The sequence below is a fragment of the Pagrus major genome, chromosome 16 (genome assembly GCF_040436345.1).
Source record: "Pagrus major chromosome 16, Pma_NU_1.0".
Lineage (NCBI taxonomy): Eukaryota > Metazoa > Chordata > Actinopteri > Spariformes > Sparidae > Pagrus > Pagrus major.
Window position 1 is genome coordinate 10,482,139 of NC_133230.1, and position 9,476 is coordinate 10,491,614.

Consider the following 9,476-nt stretch of genomic DNA (forward strand, 5'->3'; position numbering starts at 1 on the left):
ATTCCTGCAGATTATTGAACATATAACAACACACTAAAGTGGTGCTGACTGCATGTTAGTTGAGGGTAAATCTATAAATATGGTCCTCGAAACATGGAGATAAATTATTCACATTGACCTCAATTTATACCACTTCCCTTTGCTTCTCTTCCTGAATCTACACCACCTCCCTCCTCCATCTCTTCTTTTCTTCTGGGGGAAAACATTTTGTACTCGTCTCATCCCATCCCTCTCTCTTTATTCTCCAATTCTGTTTCGTACTTTTCTCCTCTCACCCCTCAATTTTTCTTCTTCTTTTTCTTTTCTTTTCTCTTGTCCTTGCCTTTCATAATCTCATATTCCCCGTGCGTTTCATCTCCTTTGACCCTCACGACTTTCCTTTCATCCTTTCCTGTGCTTCCTCTTCTTCCTTTCTCTGTAGGGCCTCGAGGTGTCCAAACCGGGCCGCTACCAGGCTCTCACCTCAGACAATTTCCTGGAGATGAGTGACTCTGGGGTGGAGTTCACCCACTCTGGCCTCCCTCTGGACAGTGACACTGATGCTGCGATGACCTACGGCTCCCACAAGCCCCTCCTGAACGCCGTCTCCCCTACAGCCGTGACCGTAGGGCTTCAGTCCGACAGCCCTGAGGCCACCTTGGCCCCCCACGGTGACCTCAGCGCCAGCCGGACCCCTGACTCCGTCATGAGCGCCAGCCCTGCCTCCAATCCTCGCTCGTTTGCAGCTGCCACACCTGATGGCAGTTTGTGTGGTGCTGCATCACCGGGAGCGGCCTCCAGGGGCACCGCTGGGTCGGATTCAGCCCAGACGGACGGAGGGGCTGAGAGCGGAGAAGCTGTGCAGAAGGAGGAATCAGCTCAGAGCACTTGATAGGATGCAACAGGGTGTTTTTTTTCCTCATTGTCCTCATACAGTAATGACATCCACAACTATCTGGCTCTGTGTTTCCCTATAATATCCGAACACCACCAAGTCCTTGATCACTCCATTTGACACAACATCACAGACAAAAATATTTATGCTTGGATCTGGATGTCAGTTCAACCTCAAAGAAAATAAATAAAAAAGACAGTTGCCTAAAATGCGCAATACAAAATTCAGTGCACTAAATGAGATGCAAAAGAGTCACCCCCCGAGCTCTATCAAAAGAAGAACAAAGCAATTCTGTGCATATGGAAAAATGCATGCATTTAAATTAAAACATTAAAGTAGATATCATAGTGCAGATCTACAGGAAAATGCTGACGTTAGAGTAGACTGACTGCATGCGAGCTTCAGTGGGCCAGAGAAGCACAGGCTCCAAAAGAAGTTATGATGATGTGAAAAGGGTAAAACACTCTCAGCACTTTTGGGAAAAACACCTAAATGGGATCAAATGTTCTGTAGGTCCTGTCGAAAAGGTTGTCAAAAAAAATTACAGGAGTTTGACAGTTTGACAGGTGGAGTCAGCACGCTCCGAAGAATCAGACATTATTTTCTAAGAACAAGGCTACTAACAACAGCAGCAAAGAACTTCTCCGGTGTTGAGGCGAATCCCGATGTGTTGCTTCTGACAGCACTTTTGTCTGCTCTCACGGCATCACACAAACACTGCGATGATTGTATCTCTTCCCACCCACACGCGGACTCTATTATTAACAGTGCAAGTATGTCAGAAAGCGTCTCCGCCCCTCGCACAGAAGCGCTTGTCTCAGCACTCATTCACCGCTATCCATGAGAAAAACCTCCTCAACGGATTCTTTCTGAAAAACCTGCACACTGAAACAAGCTCTGTAGATTGAAAACCACCTCTCCTCTGCGAGTGCCAGCAGTTGTTTTCCTTTCTCTCATATCTTTGGTGTCAAATCTGCCGCTCTTGAAGGCATCATCCAAAAAAAACAACCCTGTCCACCTCATCTCACTCAGGCTAATGATGAATGAAAAACACCCACCAGATGAACTGCTCGCTGTAGACACTACCCTCATCTGTTTTTATTTGATCACAAGCCCTGTCAGAGTAAAATACAATTCGAAGAATACTCTGCAACACTTCTTGGACTTTTGGAGCAGCTCCTGAGAACATAATTGGATTCTCGGTCTCTTCGCAGAAGGACCGACTCACGGACACCGCAGAGCGACGAGTGGTAATAAAAGAGACGACAGAGATGGAGCAGGGAACTATTCGGGGAACAGATAAATGACTTGCATGATTTAAAGCCTCCTATTTTCGTCTCAGCCGCCATCCAACGGACGGAGCTCTGATTATTGTAGCCCAGTTGTTTGCCAAAATGAAGTGACTGGAAAAGGCGCAGTTGGATCAATCTGTGATAACGATGCAGCCTACAGCCCCAACAAAACGAGACTGAACAGTGGTGTGTGCGTGGGTGTATGTGAGGCGGGGTTCATATGAAGCAGCCGATAATATTAGAGCTTCAGTGCACGGAGACGTGATTCCTTTCAGTCTATGAAAAAATAAGGAAATGAGAAAGAGGAGGACATGCTCAGTATACAAATCCACAATTAATGGTTAAATTATTATCAACAACATTCATGTGCTGCTGCTCGTGCTCCGTGAATCCAAACTAAACAAACAATTCAGTGACGCTGATGCTACTATTAACAGAGCACGTACTAGTTATACAGAGATGTACAGTGATGTAAGGACGGTCAAATGTTTACAGATATTTCAACCTAATCTGCAGTATAAATGTTGGCAGGGTGCGTTTCTGCAAACCACAGATAGGATTACATTTGTTTCTGTTGCAACTTTATGCTTCTTTAATAATCACAAGACAAGACATGGCAGATCACATGGAAAAAGTAAAAATAAAATGCCATCAGCAGAAAAATGTCCCCACATCTCCTTAAAAAATATCTGGTTGTTTCATGCTTACAAATAATGAAACCCCATCTCGATGAGTTATTTCTCACGTGGCAGCTGCCTCGCCCAGCTGTCACACCTGCCCCTCCACCTGCTGTGGAGTCAGCTCATATACACGTAACATGAACGTGATATGATGCTTTTTGTAGATATGTTGATGTGATCTGTGTGTCAAGTACACATTAATGTATCCATGGTTTGCAGAAACCTAAAATGCCAACATTTTATTCTGCCGACTGGGCTGAATATTTCAGTTTAGAGCTACTCTGTGACAATGAAACGCCTCTTATTGACTCAAAGGCATTCCAATCCTAATAACCAATAGTTCATATTGTCGATTTGTTTACTCTAAAGCGTGTGCGAGGTTAAAAAAAATGCCCTCAGGCGTCAAAGGGTGTCGTAGTGATGTATTCAGGATGCTCCTAAATGACATCCGTAGAAAAAATCCATAGTCCTGCTTTTTGTTTTGTTTAACCTTTGTTTTTCAGGGCTCTCCTTTTTAAACAAGAAGGCCTCGGTAAATCAGCGGTGTGTCATTTAATTACACCCTTTACAACAACGAACACATTTCCTGGGAGAATAAAGAAAGGACAAGAAAAGACACGAGTAATTGACCGCTGAAATACAGATGAGAGAGCGGAAACAGTTCAAACGTACTTCAAAAGAAGCACGAACGCAGTCAATTGGGTAAAGCTCTCGCGACCATAACAACTGCTTTTGACTAATTAGTTCCCTTTTCTGGCTGTGGAAGAAGCCTGTGGGCTAATTCAGGTCACAGGAAACAGATTTACACCAAAGACTTTTCACATAATGAGAGCGAGACGTCTCACACCGCTGAGGACACTCCATCAGAGCATGTGTCCCCTCCACAGGTCCTGCATAGCGCCCAGAGTGCAGCATTTTTCACACATTTAGGGAATCAGAGCAGTATCCTCATCATAACAAGGGCCTTCTGCACCCATAATCCCACTTAGGCGTCACAGTTATCGCCTCCATCGACAGCTGTTAGCAGCCTGGCTACCTCGTGCTGTAACTGATTTGATGTCAACCTGGAAAGTCGGTAAAAAAGTTGGACCCTCGGAGGGTTACGAAAAGCAGTCAGGAGGACACAAAAGTTTGGTGTCTGGACATGAAAAGCACAAAATTCAACACGTGTGATCCTTTTGATACAAGAAAAGGGTTCACATTGTATTTAAAAAGGGTAAAAAAACAAACAAGTAGCAGCTATTGTAAATACAATATATTGATCTGCAAAAAATGACTAGGTGAACTAGCTCCCCTCCTCTTCAGGAAAATATAGTTTGGATTGAGTCTTTATTTACCGCAGAGGTTAAATATGGGAATCCTGAGTGTGTAAAGTGACTTGCATACTCTACTTGTATGCCGCTGAATTATTGATTTTGTACGGCTCTTTAATAGGCCAGTGCTTTTGCTCGCGCAGGGACTTCTTGACTTAATCCGATATATATATTAACACCACATTAAGGCTCCTGAACTGACTTTGTGTATGATGTAAATATCAGGTTGATTCTAATAAGCTCTGATAAGAAGGTTACGTGGACTAATGACTAATCGACGGTCAAATGATTTTCAGTTTAATCTAAAGCAATATTAACGATAATGGCACTGAGACATCACTAACATCCTCCAGGCGCGAAGAGGAATCTGACATGGCACATCTCAACATCGGTCACTCTTAATCATCCCTTTTTTCACTGTTGTAAATATACAATAATATGTGGTCTGCATGTGTATAGTGCAAAAATACTTATACGTTTCTTACTGCAAGGCTTATGCAAGATTTTATACTATTAAACCGCTGCATTGATCCTTTAACCACTCATCCACAGTAGGTAGAAAACTAACACGCAGGGCTGGAGAGGCCTCCGGTCTAACTCGTGTATATGTTTGGCTCACAGTGAGGCTGTGTGAAATCCTTTCATCAAAGTTTCATTCAGCTGTGTTGGAGTATCTGAAGTCACCTCTAGGGTGCGCTATCTGACACCCAAGACATTTATTTGTACTTAAACAGACTGCTGGGGAAAACTGCGTCATTTTTTTTATGGAGCTCTCTGTCCTGATTGGAGAGAGTGGGCCAGGATACCTTTCTATTCTCTGTAACTGCATGACCACCAATCTATAACAGTGATTACTTTTGGAATAAAGAGTTACTCAACACTTATTCCAGTGGGAAAATCTCACAGCAGCTTTAATTGTTCTTCATAATCTGAGCACGGAGGGCAGAGTGACACTATGTGCAGGAAGTCAGTCAATTAAGGGACCTCGGGATCCTAGCTCTATTGTGCATCTTAACAATACTATACAACACAATACAATACAATACAATACAATACAATACAATACAATAGGCGTTTGATTTTGGCCAGCAGCCCAACAATACATTCCTTTCTTGGCCTCCAAGGGAAAAAGTTCAGGCATGTCTGGTTAATCTAATCTATCTATCATTGCAGCTGACCTAACGTCCACACGTAGAGCAGGCTGTTGTAACTGAATAGGTTGAGTGCATTATGCGTGCGTTATTTTCCCTTTGTTTTTTGCGGATTGATCAGGTTTAGGCACTGTGTTTTCCTCAACTTGCAAAACTGTGGCATTAAAAAAACATGATTGGTCAGTTACATTGATGTTCTTGGAACAGCACCAACAAGGCGATATCAGGTCATGCATGAATCATTAATCATTAATAAACCAGTGCCAAAATGGCTTCTGAGCCACCGTTGCCGGCAGTTATATGCAAATAAGATAATGCAGTCCTTTCAGATAGTTAAAGAGGAGTTATACATTGTTAACCTAGTTTCAGTTATGCCTTATCGCCACATATAAAATGATAAAAAAGTGTCCTGCCATGTATCTGGAGTGGCTGCAGGGCCAGTAATGCCGCAGTGAAAGTGAATGTCACTCGTATGTGTCGTACTTGAGTAAAAGTCTTAAAGTATCTGATATTAAATGTACTTAAATATCAAAAAGTAAAGGTTGAGGTATTAGCTGAGCGCTCGTTATGCTGGAATAATAATAATGATAAAGTTCAGACAGTCACAGCTGATGGAGGCTTTATGAAAGGATTTCACCTTCTGTCATTCAACCTCGTCTGATGTTTTCTGTTTCATTACACATCAGAGCCGCTATTCACACAGCCCTTTCAGAACAGAAGTGCTGATCCCCGTGTTTGTAGAGGGAGATTTAATAAAATGGTTCTTTCAGTTCTGCTAGATCCGATCCTCTGTTAATCTACTATTCTCTGTAATTCCAAAAGAATATAATGAAAAACCATGAAATGATGCCGGCAGTTTGCTAATACCTCTGATTATAATAGATGAAATATCAGAGGAACTGTCAGCTGCAGTTTCTGAGACTGAAGATCAATTAATTTTAATTCACTTGAGTGCAATCCAGTGATCGGATTTACTCTTATCTATGACGGGTAATTGGAGAAGATAATTGAAAACCACTGGTCTTTGTCACTCGACAGTAAGAACTTTTTGTATGAATATTGAACACACAGTTTGAAATCAGGTGTATATTCTTTTGAACAAACTGACCCCAGATCAGCAGCGCTCCTCCCTCAGAAATGCATCGTACGTAATCTGCTTGAAAATCTCTCCACACATCCGTCCCCCACCGTGACACTCGCAGCACCTGAGAATGTTTTTTATACAAGACAAAAAAAAAAACCACGTCCTAAAAATACATTTCATATAATCAGTCATTACAAACTGGACAAGTGCATTTGGTGAAAAAACACACACCTTTTTTGAACGAATGATTGATTACATGTCATCGTGAGAACTTTTTGTAGCGTCACATTTAAGCACCAAAAAAAAGACGACTCTCGCTACTAATGTGCTTCGTATTTTCTCCTTACTCTGATATTATAGCCTATATCTGCTGTCCCAGTGTATACCTAAGAGTTAGTGTAACTGCAGCATGCTGACCTGTAGATTGCTTGTGGGACAGCAGCCGTGATGCTGATAGAAGCTAATAATCATAGTAATTACATGAATTGCACTTTTCTGTACAGCCGGCCTCCCGAGTCCATCCTGAGCTCCGGTTTCCCATGATCCTCCTGAGTCTTAATAGCACCCTTCACTGCTGGCTTTCAGCTGAGAGTGATAGTCAAAGGACAGTACTGGTGTTTTTTGAAAGGTTGCTGCCAATCATCTGTGTGTTTTTAATTCTCGTTGCCAGTGTAGCTGGAAACAAGAAAGCTCTGCCCACAGGAATATAAGACAAATATATAAGAAAGGGTGAGAACAGAGGGGCATAAGTGACATTCAACATACATTAAAGCAAAGCCAAATCTAGAAATGACCACAGTTTGCCCGTCTTTGTTTATTAAACTGAACTCTGCAGTAGAAATGGTTAATCAGTGCAGACGCTAAAATGATTGATTATTTTAATGTGATTTCTTGGAGCAAAGAGACTAAAATCTGTAAAAAAAAAAAAGCTCAAAGGTTATGTAAGTCGATTAATTAAATAATTTAAATAGACAAAACATATTGATTCAAAAACATTCTGTGTCGAAACATGAACAAAACATTTTGTAACACTTGAGACGCAGAGCAGATGATATTTATATTATATCCTTATATTGACTTAACAAGTGCAGCATCTACACACTCTAAACACGATCGATGATTAAATCTTCTTTGCTCACCTGCCCTCAGGTCTGCATAATCGTCAGGTTAGGAACTTCTTTGAAAATAGAAAAATGTGAAATTATGACTTATCAGTGTCGGCCATGAGAAGCAAGTGATTATCGATATCCATATCTGTTATTTTTGGCAGAATTTAAACAACCTAAGCTACAAAGTCAATAAAACATAAATACTGAGAAACTGTTTCATAAAAATCGACCTGCTTCTCTACTGCTCTGGCGCTTCTTCACTGCTCCACCACAACTTGTGACCATGTCTTCCATGGCATGTAACATATCACATAATGTGAAGCCTTCGACTTCTGCTGCGAAAACAAAAGAAACGCTCAGTTATGGTTTTTATTCGAGATGGATTTAAACAGGATCATGCAAACAACAGTCTCCGAGGTCTATTTTCATAATGTTGAATTAAATCGTTAGTATTTAAACGCATATATATTATTACTTATATAACAATATAGGTAATGTAATGAACAATATTTTGACATTTATTGAAAAAAATATTTTTTACTTCCGTTCGTCTTTTTTGGCCCCAAAACTTTTAAAAGTGTTCAGTGTAAGGTCATTTGGTTTTTGATGAAAATTCATACCTGTCCTTTGACCAGCAGAAAGAGTTCATCAAGAACTTTTACTTCATCTACACATGTAACTCATTATCACCCAAAATGTCACTTACACCCCTCTGGTTCTCACCCCTCCATTTCTAAGGCGTCTTTGCTGGAATATACTGTCATTAAAAGGAAGACCAATTTGATTTTGACACTTTTACTTTCCTTTAACATCACTTCTGATTAAATTTGCACTGACCCCATTTTTAACCTCGAAACTGGCGTTTATTTAAAAGTTTCAAAACGTACATGCATCGTCTCATTTTAAGGGGCATTGAAAGTTTATTTTATGTGGATTAATTCATGCTATTCGCATTTACTAATGATTTATTAATTAACACATATCATACACTTCCCTTGTTGTCAGATGGTTTTGGGAAACCTCAGTCAGGACGGCTCGTGAGGCTCAATTAGATCCCAACGCTTGTTTTATGACTTATGAGGCAGGAGAAGTATTGTCACCGTCAATATTACTGCTGTTCATTCTGCAAACATGCAACCAAAATGATGAGTTATTGTATCGACTGATTAAGTAATTACAGCCTTATTTACATGAGGATGAAGGTTCTGATGGTAAAATTATGTTGTTTAGTTTCATAATTTAAGAGTAAAAGAGAATCATGCAGCTAACTGAGAGGGTACCGGTCTGTTTTTGTTTTTCTAGCATTGCAGCAACACGCCTCAAGATTTTCAGTTCATCTATTTGTTTGGGGAAAAGGTGAGAAGATTTTCCTGTGAGACGGTACGATAACCGTCTCTGAAAATATCAGGGTTTCATGGTATCATGGTGTACTGTTTTACACAATTATCATTATCAGTGAGTGACCCTTAAAGGAATAGAAACAGGTTTTCTTTATTTTACATGTTTATTGCCCCTATATTTTTTTAATGATGTTTGTAACAATACGTTTAGTTTAGCAGTCAGTTTTCATAACGTGGTGATCTGTGAGACAGGTATCCAGCTGCAATGCTAGTCTGCATGAAAGTCTCTGTTGCATCTTCTTGTTGTTGCTTTCGTTTTGAAAGAACTCATTTGAACGTTTCATATCTTAAGAGTTCAGATCTCGTTGGGTAATCGTTGACTGTAATGATACTTCATGTCACTGCCATGAACGAGCAGCCACACACTCCCCCCTCGTTGTTTGCTTGAAGAATAAATCAATGATTATTTATATACTGGTATCATATAAGACCTTTTGGCATCCTGCACAGACTTTTGTAAAGCTTCTCTTTTCTGTAATGAATGAATAATTCCAATTAAATGACTTTTCAACAGAGAGTGAATCAAGAGGTTTATTTTCCATTTCACTTATACACACTCGAGTATTTTCCATT